Raw genomic sequence first — 15928 nt, 5'->3', positions numbered from 1 at the left:
TAACGCGAATGAGGCCTGCGCTGGGAACCTCCCTTCGCCAGTCGTGAATGTCGATTGACAGGCGTGTGTGATATGTCTCCCCCTTGAGCAGCAGGAGTACACGCAAAGACAAAGAATCTCCCGTGTAGCCTTTGCCAGACTGATGGGGCAACTGCTGTTAGCGAGCACCTATGAAGTGCCGGCAAAGAGACGGAGGTGGTGTGGCACTGCACCACACCCAGCCGCCTTTGTATCCCCCTTGCGTATGTTTTACACATCGCGCCAACAACTGGATTTAGTCGAGCTAGAGGTCGGTTCTGGTGTTAGCCGTGGCTGGCAATAAAACGTCGGTCTCCGTGTTGGTGGCTAAGTGCGCTAACCGCCGCCCCACCGCTCATTACCGTCGTAACAACAACAGTGCCATTTACATTCCGCAGAGGGCACTGCAGAACGAACCCCCCCCCCGCCCCCCCCCCCCCATATTGTACTGTGCTATGCTCCTCTTTCTTCACCAACCCGCACTGACCAGTGTGGTGAAGTATGGTCAAATGATCAACTAATCCCCACGACCTGCAATCTCGCGTGTGTGTGTGTGGGGGGGGGGGGGGGCTTTTCCTGTAGTGGATTGACAGAAGAAGCGGAGAGGGGGGGTCGAGAGGGAGGGAGCGTGTAAATACGTACGGTGTGTGTGTGTGCGCGTGTGTGTGTGCATACATCGGCACAATGCTGAAAGCGATGCGCGTGTTTAAACTGGGCGGAATGTGTGTGCGAGCTTTAAAACAAAACAAAAAAATGCGACACGCGGGCGGATTGGACGCGTTCTCGTGAATTAAGAGCGCTCTTTGCGCGGGGTCTATGGAAACACAAGTGATCTGTGAAGAATTCGTGAAACAAAAGACAACCCTCCCACCACCACCATCACTCCTCCTCCCTTCCCTCCCCCACCACCTCGCCCCCATCCCCGTAAAACAAAACGACGAACGATCGGTTCGGTTTTAAATTATTTATAAGTACAAATCTGTTCTGTATCTCCACAAAAATAAGTAACATATTCGGGTCCATCCGGCCCCCATTCCGTTGGCTTTCCAGACAAATATAATGAATTGTCAGTTGCTTAATCAAGCGAACTATGCACCGGTTTTGACCTTCTGGATCTCATCAGCAGAGTCACGCTCGTTGGACGAATGCCGCTTGATTACCAGACGTTATTGGCAAGAGAACTCCATCTAAGCTTTGGCGCTCCCAGTTCAACCGCAAAAAAGCAATGTCGCGCACAACCCCACATCGTTATGCGTGGTCAAAACAAAAAGAAAACCCCGATGATTCCTCCGACGGTTTGTGAGCCGGATTGGAGAGATGCGGACAGGGGAACGGCGCGGGCAGTCTTCGATGTGCTGCGATTTCTGAAGCCACGTGCGGCATGCACCGGGCACGGCCGTGACAAATGGCGGTCTCCTCCTTTGATCTTGTGCTTCCTCTCGTAAGCCTCTCCCCAACCACCACCACCACCAACCACCACCACCACCACCAACCACCACCACCACCAACCACCACCACCAACCACCAACCACCATAACCACCACCACCACCACCACCAACCAACCACCACCACCACCACCACCAACCACCATCAACCACCACCACCACCAACCACCAACCACCAACCACCACCACCAACCACCACCACCAACCACCATCACCACCAACCACCACCACCAACCACCACCACCACCACCAACCACCACCACCATCAACCAACCACCACCAACCACCACCACCACCACCAACCACCACCACCAACCAACCCTTGCTTAAAGAGACTCTTCTCAAAATCGCTTCCTTTTAGATATTGTGCCGATAATAATAATGATATACAGCCAACGTGTGTCAACCTCTTCTGGATAGTGGCCTCCCCACACCTCGTTGGTAGTAGAGGTTGTCTAACCATACTTCCCCACGGTGGTTAGTACGGGCTGATGATGATGATACTGCCGATAATTTTTCCAGGAAAGCTTCAAGACGTTTTGAAGAGTGTCCTGCACTAGAATGCTTGGTCATAATCACTTATGAGTGTTTGTCTTGTGGGAGTACCTGGAGACAACCCATTCCGACAAGGGGATAACACTGCAAGCTCCGCATAGATCTACTGATTATTATTATTAATGAAGACCAAAATTAGTTTTTTAAAGAGGTTTGCGGTTTCATTGGGCTCCCGATTGGTCTTAAATAAAGGTAACCAATGCATTCATTGCCTACAGAAACAATTTAATCACTGTGCCAATGTTTGCTTCGGGACAATTTAGTCACAATTAAGCCCCTTACAGCTCAGGAGAGGTTATACATGTTTGCGAACGCGTGTCATTCGTACTCTGCTGTCGTCCAACATCGATTCTTTTCCGCCTTCACCAACTCGCATTGACCAGCGTGGTGAAGTATGATCAAATAACCCCGCAGAACGGCATGGGGAGGCCCTCACTCAACATTGGACCGGCAAAGTTTGCTTGCCGCGGATGTAAAACCTTTGCTTCCAACGAGGCGGCCGACCAATTGAGACATTTCCACTCTTCTCTCATTCCTCCTCGCCGAGTCCATGTGAACCTAGAGCTCGCATGTCCTGCGCCCTCTCATCCCACCCCCGTGTCCCCAATGCGTTCAGCTGTGAAGAGGTCATTGTGGGGGGAGGGAGGGGGGTGTTGGGATGGTGGGGGTGGAGGCGGTTGACCCCTGACCCTCGGCTCATTCGCATCCCTCCAGGCGCGTCTCGCTCCGAGTGTCAGTTTGCTTAGCGGACAGGGAAGGGGGACGCGCCAGTCGAACGACTCATTTAAGTCGTGTTTGCCAACGGAAGTCTGGGAAGCGGTTCCATCATTTTCCTGTCTCTCCTTTCTTCCTTCTCCTTCTTCTTCGTCTGTCGTTGCTGTTGTTTCTTCTGCCACTCAGCAGCACGAGGCCGCGCCACGTGTTCGAGGCGGCAGCCAGCTGGGATCGCCGCCTCTTTCACGAAATCGCTCCTCCTGATCATCATCATCACCGCCGTCGCGACCTTTAACAACGAATGAATAGTTCCATTAAATTAAAGATTCTCACAATGCAGATAGTATCACTGTTTAAGACCCTCTTTCGGTTTTCGTCTCGGATTTCATTCTTAGTGAACTTAATCAGATATTGTCGATGACTGTTGCCGGGGGCTAGGTGGCTTAGGAGGATCATAATGCTCACAGAGGAGCACGAATAGCAACAATGTCCTTCACCCTGGAAAGCCTCACCGAGTCCTAAGACGCGTCAGGGTGTTTGGCCAATTTCCTTAAAGAGTCACCGGGCGCATGAAGGAGGGAAAGACGAGGACACAAAGAAAACCCACAGATAGATTCAAGAAACACGCCATACTACTTCCGTGTCTTAGCCAACACGCTGCCCAGCAGGTGCTGGGATTTTTCACAAAATGTGTGCGGTCTCACAAACCCTCACCTCCAAAGTCACTGATTCTTGTTACAGACGCGCTCCTTTGCATTTGGCTCCCGGCTCATGGTGTACAGTCTTTTAAGAGTAAATGACGATGAGGATAATGGTAACGATACTTCCGCGCGATACCATTGCGAGCATTACGCACGTGCGTTGAACTTCCTTCGCACCGCACGTAGCTAACCGCGCCGACCGAAGGTGTGTTACAATACGCGTCGGGAATCGCGGCGTGTGCGATGCGCGTGCACGTCGCGGCGCGCAGACACCGTAAGTGGTGGTGGTGATGGTTTGGAAGGAATGTGTCCACGGGAAGGCTCTTGTCTGATGATGAGGGCTGGGGCTCGAGGCGGCTCCCACGGTACCTTGAGTAAACCGGGAGAGAGAAGAGAAGAAGACGATACCCCCCCACCCACCACCACCACCACCCCCCAATAACACCTGGGTGGTCAAGGTGCTCACACAATTTCCTCCCTGCAAATCCAATGGGTGGCCGTAAACATTTTGAGCATCGCTCGCTCTCCGACGCTCGTGGCCAGGCCCTTCCTCACCCCGTGTGTGCTGCTCGCCGCCGTGACCGTCGACGTTTCGCTTCCACGTGCTGGGAGCCTCCATCGGGAACTGTCGTCGGCACGATGTGTGACCACTGAAATCAGTGATTTCGACAGAAATTCAGTTTCCCTGAAGATGCTCCCCCCCCCCTGGGACGTGGAGCGAAACACAAAAACAAACAAAAAAACAACGTCGGACATTCAGCGGAAAACAACAGCGCAACCTGAGCACACACCGGGTATAGCCGAGCGGCACAACTGCGAAAACATAAGCGGCGGTAATTCGTCGGTGTGTGTTCTATTGTCAAAGATAATTCACACCAATGACATGTCGAAGTTTTATTATTATTATTATTAATTTCCAGGGATCGGCAACCAAAATAACAAGAAGATATTTTTTTTTCCGATTCGATAAAAAAACCTTCAATATTTGAAGAGCCGCAGCAATGCACTGCGGGTGAATACGAGAACGGTGGTGATCCTTGGTAAATGACGGTGACGAAGCAGTCGCTAAGAGAGCCGCGTTGCGGGGCTCCCTGCTCATGTCCCACGTGGCTACGTTGTGGGACACTGCAGGACAATCACCAACTCGCACCGATCACCGCGACGGCATCCGGTCAAATAACCCCTTCGACCCGCACGCTCGGGGGAGGACCTCATCCAGCAGTGGACTGACAAAGGGCTGTACATTTGATGTGTATGCACAATTACGCCCGTTCAGATAATCTGCTGCTCTACGTAAAAGCCAATAGATCAAATCAAAGCTTTTGCTGCTCAATTGCACATCAGGTATTCTCCTTTTTTTCAAAGCCCAGATTCATTGGTGCAAATTCCACATTCCAATGGTGGTGGCAAGTATATCCACAGGACAACCACTGTTGACCTACCCACAAAGCACTTCTCAAGTTATCGACCCCGGTGGAATTAAGAGCCGAGTTAGTCCCCAACCGGGATTTGAACTCGTAACCTTTCTACCGCTTGCCGCGAACACTGCCGATGGGCCACCCAGCTGTGTGTTTACACAGAGATGGGGCTTTTAGATATGTCCCGTGTCTTGTTTTGAATAAATATTGACCCGTCCCTGTGAGTGAATTTGTCACGGAGAGACATGTGTTAGTATTTAGTGTTCGCTTGATGCGGTCCACAAGCTGTGTTGTGCCAATGACAATGATAGTGATGGCAATGGCCAGGGGTGGGGGGGGGGTCGGCAAATCTGCGGCTCTCGAGTCGTATGCGGCTCTTTCAAGGACCGCTTCGTGGCGTCATTTTCACGTCCATTGCGGCTCTTGAAATCTAAAAAAAAAATGCCTCTTTTTCTTATTTTGGTTGTCGACCCTGACAATGATCATTGTTGCGGAGAGATCATTGTGATGACAATGAGCTTCACACTATTTTAACAGGTATGAGGCCTAAGGATCCTTTTTTTGGAGGGTTTTGCATTCAGAATGTGGGTCAATTCCATGAATGTTTGGTCAGGTGGGAGGGAATCACAGTAACTGGAGAATACCCATGGATCAAAGGGGATAATGGCTAAAGCTCCACACAGATAGATCCAATAATCTGTTGCTGTGTTCACATCTTCTCCTGGCCACCTCGCAGGCCAAGCCCAAAACACCTCTAGTATACACGGGCAGTTTCCCATCCAAGTGCTGACCAGGCTCAATTCCGATTGGGATCCAAGATCCGTGAAGGTTGGGCGCATTCAGGAAGGTTTGGTCATACATTGTGAACAATTTTGCAGCCTGTTTAGGAAGACGCAATCAAAATAACAAAGGTACGCTCTGTATTGTAGATGCGTACCTGGGGGGGGGGCATGTCTCAGTCTGCCTGACGCGAGGTTCAAGCTGCATTAATGAGATATCAAAACATGCCAAATTTGAGGTCAATCTCGCCATTATTGCACTCGCTGTAACATCATGCCCACGCCTCTTCCTTTTCATCATCCATGGGGTCTCATCGCTCATGCGCTCTGACGGAGCACCACCGCACGTGGCCGTGACTTGAGAGTCTTTTGTGCGCGTGCGCGCGCGCGCGTGCGTGTGTTTGTGTGTGTGTTTTTTTTTAACGAGTAACAAACTTTAGACTCGCGTGGGACAACCTCGGGGGCATATGTATCTACAAGACGGGGACCATTCGTCTCCTTGAGCTGCGTCGTTAAGCGATCCCATAACCCAGTGGGTGGTGGCCGTTGTGAGAGCCAGAGCATCGCGACTCAATTAATCGCCCCCCCCGCTCCTCCTCTCTCTCTCTCTCTCCCTCTTTCTCCACGCAATAAACTAGCGCTCTTCAACTCGGCCGTCCCAAATGCACTGTCGGGGCACTTCTGTTGCCCAGCGTGTGTGTGTGTGTGGGGGGGGCGGGGGGCATCAATAAACGAAAGGTCATTACTAAGGCCGTGCGCGCGAGACGCCTGCCACACGCAACAAAGCCCCCGGCTCCCGTGCGGGGTCTCTGTCGGCTCTTGGCGTCGGCTGTTGCAGGCTTCACGCACGCACCTGCGCTAGGAGAAGAGCAAGGCGGCTCGGGAACGCTTCCCGCACACACACACACACAAAACAACGTCACGCCGGGCACACACACACAGAGGTAACCTTTTTTTCTTCTTAAAGGCTGACACTGCGACGCAACGAGAGGCTGGGTGTAACGCTGCCCTGTCGCACACCGAGGAATGCGTGCGGAGAAGGAGGGCACAGACAGAGTTTGGTGATTTTCGTTTTATTTTGCTGCTGCTGCTGCGTTGGCCAGTGGTGCTGAAGCACAAATAAGAGGAGCGTCACGGTGGCTAGGAGATGTTAACTACCTCGCTTAGTATACAGGAGGTCGTGGGTTCGATGCCGACCCTGACGCCTGCTGTATTTTTGGAGTTTGACCGTTCTCTCCATGGTCGCATGGATTTTCTCCGGGTCCTCCGGGGTTTCTCTCCACATTTAGAAACATGCCTTTAGAGGATTTGGCTGCTATACATTTCCACATGATAAGCCACTTTTGTTGAGCTATCATTTGTGGCTGCATCGCATTTTGGAAAAGAGCTACATCGCTCAGTAGGCGTTACCTGGTAAAATAAAAATAGTTAAAAATATAATTCAAACAATATAAAAACTCAAAACCTAATATATGACTAAATACAACTAATGAATACGTATAAGAATAAATATATAGAGTTACTAGGTTTTCAAAGCATCTCTGCCCTGAAAGCACTCGATTGGCTGCAAACATAATCGCTCATCTGCATGGGGCCGTGTTAGTAATAGGGTTGAAATCAGCACTTCCAGTTTGCTGTGCAAAGGCTGACCGCTGAAGCGAACTCAACAGATGGTATAGCATATGTATAACACATATGGTATAACACATATGGTATAACACAGCCCTGCAATGCTAAACATATTAATTGTTGCCATCGTCATGATGGTGTTAATGATCGTTATGAATCAAGAACCGCAGCTGCAAGCGTTATCTCGAGATGTGATTCTCTAACCTATGAATGCCATCGTCTTGTCAATCTTGTCTTTGTCATGTTACATTTCTGACTTAACTATCGTGACTGCAGGAATTCATATTCCTTGGTTCATTCGGTAAAGTCACATAGAAAAATAATAATAAAACATGAAGTGAATAATAAAAATAATGAAAATAAAAACCAAAGCCCCCTTTCCTGAGGACGATTGCTTGTGTTGCGATCGAAACTTCGTGGTTTTTCATCTTTATTTTATATTTTATTATTATTTGTCATTTGTATTCGCTTTATTATTTTATTATTTTTCTATCTACGTGCCTTTACCGAAAGAACCAAAGAATATGTTACATTTCGTATCACGCTGTTACCATTAAACATGCACACATTGGTCGCCGTTGGACCATCGTTGGCTCAACGTCAACCAACGTTGCGTGCTCACTGCGAGCCTACAATTCAATCCAATCCAACCCTACTCAAGGTTCCCATAACTTCGCCCAATTTCAAGAAGGGCGTTCGCTCTCATCAGCAACACTATCGTGAGCGCCCTTTAAGTTGCTCCTAATTTTCCCCGATAGGCCATCGGGGCCTACAATAAAAAAAAATATTTATTCTCTGTGTGTCTATGTTGTGTGTCTCTCTCTGTGTGTCTCTGCATCGTCTCTCTCTGCTTGTGTGTCTGTCTGTGTGTCTCCGTGTCTGTGTTTTGTCTCTCTCTCATAATTAGTTCTACCTGATGACGATTGCTTGTGTTGCAATCGAAACGTCGTATTCTATTATTTAATTTATTTTCTACGTGACTTTACCGAAAGAACCAAAGAGTAATTCCTGCAGTCACGAAAGCTTCAAATCAAGTTTGAAAAAAATATAGTCAAGGACTGTTTATTTTTCATCTTCACAACAATATCTCTGCTCTGCAAGAAGGGCCATTTCCCCGAAACGTCGCTTTATTATACAGGGTGGTCCATTATGTCTTGTGACCCGCATTTAATTCTCTAAAACTGTATATATTAAAAAAATGAAGATTTATTTAAAACAGAAATGAATATGCAAAAGAAAAATGTAAAAATGTTAAATTAAGGGTACATTAATTGGGGCTCACAAGACATCTTGACCATCGCCTGTATCTGTCACCCTCTTCAGAGCCACGGTGTTGTTCACAATCGGCGTCGATTTATTTTGCTCATCCTTCTCTTGAACACTTCATGTCTCACACATTGCCCGGCTCCTTCAGCGTCTGGATCCAGGGGGGGGGGGGGGGGGAGGAGGGGGGGGGCATACAGGGTGACGCGTTCGTACGTTCGAAAACATACAACACACGTGCCAGAATGTGCCAGCGGCGCATCTGTTGCGAAACGTTTCTTGAGTCTTCAAGGCGGCTCCATTTGTGTGGATTGCCACGATCAACCTGCGGAACTGATTAGCGGTTACCTCATGCAATTCAACATCACGAATACTCCACCCCCCCATCCCTAAAAAAAAAAAAGCGTATACTGTACGTATAATTAGATAATGGCATTCGGAGAACATTTTAAACAACTGGAATGGTACAATCAAGCGACCGAATTGGTTTGAATTAAGTTTTTTAGAATCAAGTATTCCTTACAGACTTAATTACTGCGCGCGCTGTAGCTGTTGAGGCTCCTTGTTGCCAGGCGAACGAGTCGCTTTGTCTATGTCCGAGAGAGTGGATGCAGACACGCGAAGCCCCCCCCCCCCCAACCAACTCCCCCGCCCCCCCCTCTTCGTTATTAATGCTAAAACCGTGGAATTTTCTTCTTCCCAATCGCGAGTCCCCTTTGGGTGCATGGCGTCACGCGAGGAGACGTGGTGGTACACTGGCCGTATCGCCACGGTAGCGGCACTCTCAGATGATGTCCCCACTCCCCACCCCCCCCACCGAATTTATTGGCCGGACTTGGATCACAGGAAGCTTTGAGACAAAGTTCCAGTGGCGGCATCGTTTGAGAGGCCAGGAGTCGCGCATCAAGTTGCAGGGTCTCCACCTTTTTAGCCACGAGTTCGAACGCGGACATGATTTCTCAGTCGAGCGCGCCTAGGTTCTGTAAATAAAATAAAAAAATCCCAAACCAAACCGCTGTGCAGTGTCCTGCAGTAAAGTTCAACGCAATACCGGTACCAGAGCTGAGCACAAACCAGTTCCTGACGCCACGAACGCAGACGCATGTGTTGTACTGTATGTTGAACTTCTTTCGCACCGTACGTAGTCAACCGTGGCTAATCGGAGGCGCGGTAGAAGGTCAACAAACTTAATATATAAAAAAGATGCCAATACCCGTACCACCGGGATTAAACCCAGGCAGGTGGCAACCCTTAGTCCTGTAACAAGAGCACATTTTTTTAGCCACTGATTGAGTTATAATTGGTGTCATATTGTAATGACATGATGACACCTGCTGGCTTGGAAAGGGAAGCACGGGTACGGGCACGGTCAAGGGAACATCCAATCGGAGAGGGAGAGGTATCTGGGGCTCGGGGCTCACGTGTGGATCCTTGGGTCCTGGCTGCGTCGCTGCTCGCCGACATCTCTCTCCGTCGTGCGGCCACGTGGAAGATCTCCTGCGGGGTTTCCATTGCCGTCCTCGGCTACGCTGCCAGCTAGCGGCGTGGTCGAGTGAGGGCGGCGAGATCACGCCGAGTGATCGGCTGTGTGTGTAGCCAGTAGAGACGTTAATATCTCAGTGTTGTGCTCAGAGCGAGAGGAATAAGGGTTGGCTTGTGTTGTGCTCAGTGTGAGAAATGAAAGAAGTACCGCATACACGACGTGTCACGGAAGTCGCTCATTACACTATCAAGAGCACGACGTTTCGCGCGATGATGCTGGATGTAATTACCGGCGAAACGTCGTACGACTTCAAATTGTAAATGTTGTGGATGTTTCTCTCCAACGCGCCGGTGGGCTGAAGTAGTGAACTATTTGGCGTTTTGTTCACGTGGCGAATCCCTTACTAATTGGCCGTGTCGGTGGTGGAGAGTTACGAAACATTTATACCCCAAAATACCGTGACTTTGAAATATTGGGAACGTCGAAGTCCGCCTGCCGTGTGCACGGCTCTGGCGAGAGGATCGCGCGCTAACAGTGCCACTGAGAAACACTTCGCGAGTAAGTTACTGAAAGTATATTCTTGGTTCTTTCGGTAAAGTCACGTAGAAGGGAAACAATAAAATAATAAAAATATAAAACAATAAAATATTTTGAATTTTATTTTATTTTATAAAATATTTTTAATTTTATTTTATTGTTTCGCTTCGACGTGACTTTACCGAAAGAGCCAAGAATATGAATCCTTGGAGTCACGAAAGCTTTAAATAAAAATTTGACTGAAAGTACACAGTCTCGTGTATATATGTGTACACTCATTTGTTACTTCTGTCCAGCGCAGTCCTGCCCGCCGTGAACACGGGGCATGATGTTAGTTCGTTGTGTCAACTTCAAATGTTCGTATCTTACCCTCTATAAAAATTTCGGATTATTTCAATATGTATATATATATATTTTTTAAAAATAACAAAATTTATTGTCAGCGTGAGTAGAAGCCACGGTGAGTGCAGTTGTTTTGCCACCTCCGTGTTGATTCGTTTCCTTGTGTTGGGAACGTTTATTCATTTTTAAAAGTGTCACAATTTGTGGTTCCGTAGAGGGTGGCGGGGGCAGGGAGGGATGGAGGGAGGTCACCTCCCAGAAGGAACTCCCAGCATTTGTAAGGAGCTCTCTCGAGCTAAAGCGAGCCCCCCCCCCCCCCTTGTCAAGCGCGATCACCTCGTGGTTTACATTCCAGACGCCCTCCGATAGCGCCCCCATGGAGTCTCTCAGCTTCCGCCCCCTCCCCCCGTTTCCGATGAGAGAGCTTGGCCCGCGAGCCGCCATCAACAACAACAACGACAAAAACGACAACGACAACAACGACGGCGACAGAAGCAAAGCGACAGAAGCAAAAGCGACAGAAGCAAAGCGACAGAAGCAAAGCGACAGAAGCAAAAGCGACAGAAGCAAAGCGACAGAAGCAAAGCGACAGAAGCAAAGCGACAGAAGCAAAAGCGACAGAAGCAAAGCGACAGAAGCAAAGCGACAGAAGCAAAAGCGACAGAAGCAAAGCGACAGAAGCAAAAGCGACAGAAGCAAAGCGACAGAAGCAAAGCGACAGAAGCAAAGCGAGCGACAGAAGCAAAGCGACAGAAGCAAAGCGAGCGACAGAAGCAAAGCGACAGAAGCAAAGCGAGCGACAGCCATCCCCAGCTTGTGGCGGGACGCCCGCGTTGCCTCCCGCCCTTGGATGGGCGCCGTGGTCGGTGTGGGGGGGGTGACGTCGTGCGGTGCGTTCAGATCGGGACAGATGAGGAGGATGATGAGGAGTAGGAGGATGATGAGGAGGATGAGGAGGGGGATGAGGAGGATGATAAAGAGGATGATGAGGAGGGGGATGATGAGGAGGGGGATGAGGAGTAGGAGGATGATGATGAGGAGGGGGAGGATGAGGAGGGTGAGGAGGATGATGAAGAGGATGATGAGGATGATGAGGAGGGGGAAGAGGAGGATGATAAAGAGGATGATGAGGAGGGGGATGATGAGGAGGGGGATGAGGAGTAGGAGGATCATGATGAGGAGGGGGAGGATGAGGAGGGTGAGGAGGAGGAGGATGATGAAGAGGATGATGAGGAGGATGATGAGGAGGGGGATGAGGAGGATGATAAAGAGGATGATGAGGAGGGGGATGATGAGGCGGGGGATGAGGAGGATGAGGAGGGGGAGGATGAGGAGGGTGAGGAGGAGGATGATGAAGAGGATGATGAGGAGGATGATGAGGAGGGGGATGAGGAGGATGATAAAGAGGATGATGAGGAGGGGAATGATGAGGAGGGGGATGAGGAGGATGATGATGAGGAGGGGGAGGAGGGTGAGGAGGAGGATGATAAAGAGGATGATGAGGAGGAGGATGATGAGGAGGGGGATGAGGAGGAGGAGGATGATGATGAGGAGGGGGAGGATGAGGAGGGTGAGGAGGAGGATGATGGCACCTCGCGGTGACCCTTCTTAATGTCGTCGCAGGCAAGAATGTGAAGTGTTGCACGGCGCCCCTCCCCCCCCCCACTAGCTGAGCGCGTGCGCTTGGAATGGCCCAGTTAAGTCAGCTAACGAGCATGCGTCTTGGGTTCTAAAGCCCTCGCTGTTGTCGACCCATTGGCCATCGGTGCGTTGCAACCGCACGGTGTTAAGAAGGGACACGTTTCATCGCTCGGTTTGAGGCTTGTGCTCCCTTGGCATTGCGTGGGTAGCGAGGGAGCGGTGGTTCGTGCGCTTCGCTATGAACCCTGCCGCCTGAGTTTGATCCGCGGCGATGGCCAACGTCAGCGGCGAGCGATATCTCATCTGACCAGCGAGGTGAATTGCGGCCAATCGACCGCGACAACTGACACTGCTAAATGGGGAGGCCAGAAGTGAGTCGTTTAGTAAATATAGCAGCACGTCCTTTCTATTGCGAGCATGCTTGCCGTGACCTCAAACCACCGAGAGGATGTAATTGCTATTTCACCATGCCGAGAGAATTCCAAAAGATCACAGCAAACCGAGTAATCATCATAATTAATAACGACCTTCGTGCATCCATGAGAGACCCACCGAGGCTTGAGGCTCTTTTTTTCGTCAGAAGGATCCTGCATTGTGATGTTTGGCCAATTCCACGTTTGGCATGCGGGATGAAACCAGGACACCTGGACAAAGCTCGCGCATAAAAGGGAGTTACGCTTAAGCTCTACACAGATGGATTAAATAATCCATTACTTTATTAGTTTAACACAAAGGCTTTCGCGACCAATAGTATCCATGACAAAGGTTTTTGGGTTAGATCGCGCAAACATAAAAGCGTCGTTAACCCACTACCACCCGATACAGCCAATTAGTAAGGGTTGTCACGTAAACAAAACGTGTCAATAAGTGACGACTTCAGCACACCGGTGTGTTGGTGGGTAAACCCACGACATTCACAATAAAGTAATGTCCATTAATTTATTTCCCTCTCTTGGCCACCCTGCTGAACACGCCAAGAGCACCACACCTGGGTTTTCCCAGAGAGTCTCTCACCCGAGTACGACTCACCAGGTGCAAAACCTGCTTAGCTTCCAAGATCCAGCGAGATCGCGAATATCCAGGCTGATTTGGTAATTTTCCAAGTTATGATTATTATGCAACGCTCACTGACGGCATTCATGCAACGCTGCGTTACTTATTGCTTCCGGTGTTGACCTGTATGTGGCAGACTTAATGGTGTTGATTTTAAATATCATTATTCATGCTCGACTCTGCTCCGCTGTGTATAAAACTCATAGTGGGTGGCTGCTACCACCTGTGCAGTGACACCGTTTAACAATAATAATTTATTATGACAGCTCTTTGTTAATTTACTGCTGGGTGAAGGCCTTCTCAGACCGTGGGGGCTGTATCAGCATACTTCACCCATGCTGGTCAGCGTAGATGGTGAAGGGAGTGTTCAGCATTGGTGCAGATATCACTCGCCACTGATGTTAACCGTGGCCAAGAATCTAACTTGGGTCACTGAGTTCAGAGTGCAGTGTGAAATAATGAATGCAGACACCGAGATAATGGATCCAGGTCTGTTCTAACTCTCGGTCACCACTTTAAAAAAGCACGTGTTAAAGTCGCAACTAGGCAGGAGTAGTAACATTACTCTTAATTAAGCCACGTTGTCATTCGCGCTAATGACAGAGTGCGCAAATAAGCGCGGAGAGATGCATTCTTAGAATTACACTGAGAGACAGAAAATAAGCACGTGTATGAGAGAACATATGTTGTTTAAAGACATTGTTTTAACTGTCAAGAAAAAATAATGAGTGGTCTTTGGCAGGACACGTTGCGCGAAGGGTTGGTGACTGATGGAAGAAACGAACGATGGGAGTGGCAGCTAAGGGAGGTAAACTTGCGGAGTGATGAGATGGAGCCATAAAATCAGCTCGTGATTATTATTATGTTGGGCGGATTTCAGCAGATAATGGTGGCTTGTTGGGAGGTTCGGGAGGGCTTCATCCACCGCTGGATTGGATCACGGCTGATGAAGGAGATGATGAATGTGTTGGCGAAGTCTAATGGTGACATGGGTATTTCTGGCATTGGCCAATGTTGTCAACAGAGGATACAAATATTTCCCATCTTGACGAATCACTCAAAATTCGCATTCTCGCGAGCGCGTGCGATATTAAATCCGGCGCACAAACGTCACGTCTTGAATCAACCCCGACAGCTGCGACGCACTGTGGAGTGATAATGGGAGTACGCGGAATTTTGGCGAGAAAATTTGCAAATTGAACACAAACATTGAACCGCAACTGGACCCTAAATTTTCTCCACATGTCCATTTTTTTGTCTAACGTTGACCATATTTGCGCTAATAACAGTGCCCAAAGAAGCGCGGAGAGATGGCCATATTTGGTGTCCGTGTAGAGGGGAAAAAATGCGTAATTAAAGCAGCCACACACGTAAAAAAACAAGGTGTTGGGTTTACACAGTTTAATTTAAAAAAATCAACTTTTTCGAAAGTCAATGGTTTACGATCTTTTAGGTCACACTGGGCTTATGCAATGAAGCTCCGTGGTCATGGACGCTTCAGCTGTCAGTAGAATGCGCACACCATGCAATGCACGTTCACAGCGTGTGCAAGTGCAACCACATCGCCAGGCGGTGTACAGGTGACCTTGGCCAACATATATCACATCTTGTTGTGGCAGCTCTCTCGCTGCGTTCTTCCTGGTTCAGCAGTTCCACTGCTGGGTTATTTTTTTCCGCCTGAGGACGATCGCTTGTGTTGTGATCGAAATGTCGTGATATATTTGTATTTTTTTTATTTTTCTACCTACGTGACTTTACCGAAAGAACCAAAGATTGTAGTGTACAGGAAGCCATTGCGCATTAGCTAATCGGGTAAAAAGCTAGGTAACACAGAGAGAATGAAACTAAACAAACACTTTAATCCGCATTGGCATGAATACTAAAATCTTGACTTGTCTCAACTGCACCAAGTTCAAGTGGAAGAGTATTCGGTTGCTATAAATGTCCACGCGATAAGCCACTTCGTGGTGCTATCATTTGTGGCCAGGTCACTTATGAGAAAGAGTTCTATAGCCCAGTGGACTTTACCTGGTAAAATAAAAAATAAAAACTACTTTTTAGTTTAGTTAGTAATTCCAGCAGCCACAATCCGAAGCCGAGAAGGAGCGACGACCTCCCGTGGAACGGGGGGGGGGGCGGGGGGGGGGGTTGGCTGTGGGCTGCTCAGCAGAGTGAGATAAGAGGGGAGAGATAGATGGATGCCTGACCACGAATAATCTTCATGAGAATTGTGGACAATACCCTCCCCCCCTTCAATCCACCTGTCCCCCCCCCCCAGCCTCCCCCCCTCCCCCAACGCACACAACCAAACCCACATACTTGTCTCTCTTTGTGGCAATGCATCACTTA

At 49.1% G+C, this 15928-nt stretch overlaps 1 long non-coding RNA gene across 2 annotated transcripts; it reads right to left on the bottom strand.

The window, feature by feature from the left end:
• Nucleotides 1-6688: 6688 nt before the first annotated feature.
• Nucleotides 6689-11756, bottom strand: LOC116942777 (uncharacterized). Of its 2 annotated transcripts, XR_004402854.2 has the most exons (3): nt 11222-11756; nt 9945-10107; nt 6689-8677 (listed from the first exon to the last, which is right to left on the bottom strand). It is a non-coding gene; the product is annotated as an uncharacterized LOC116942777 (long non-coding RNA). The 2 variants fall into 2 exon arrangements; XR_012941818.1 differs by lacking the exon at nt 11222-11756 and having other exon boundaries at nt 9945-10647.
• Nucleotides 11757-15928: the final 4172 nt, after the last annotated feature.

Source organism: Petromyzon marinus, chromosome 16 (genome assembly GCF_048934315.1).
Source record: "Petromyzon marinus isolate PM22_M1 ecotype Great Lakes invasive population chromosome 16, UKy_Petmar_22M1.pri1.0, whole genome shotgun sequence".
Taxonomy (NCBI): domain Eukaryota; kingdom Metazoa; phylum Chordata; class Hyperoartia; order Petromyzontiformes; family Petromyzontidae; genus Petromyzon; species Petromyzon marinus.
This window is presented reverse-complemented; position numbering and strand designations above follow the sequence as displayed.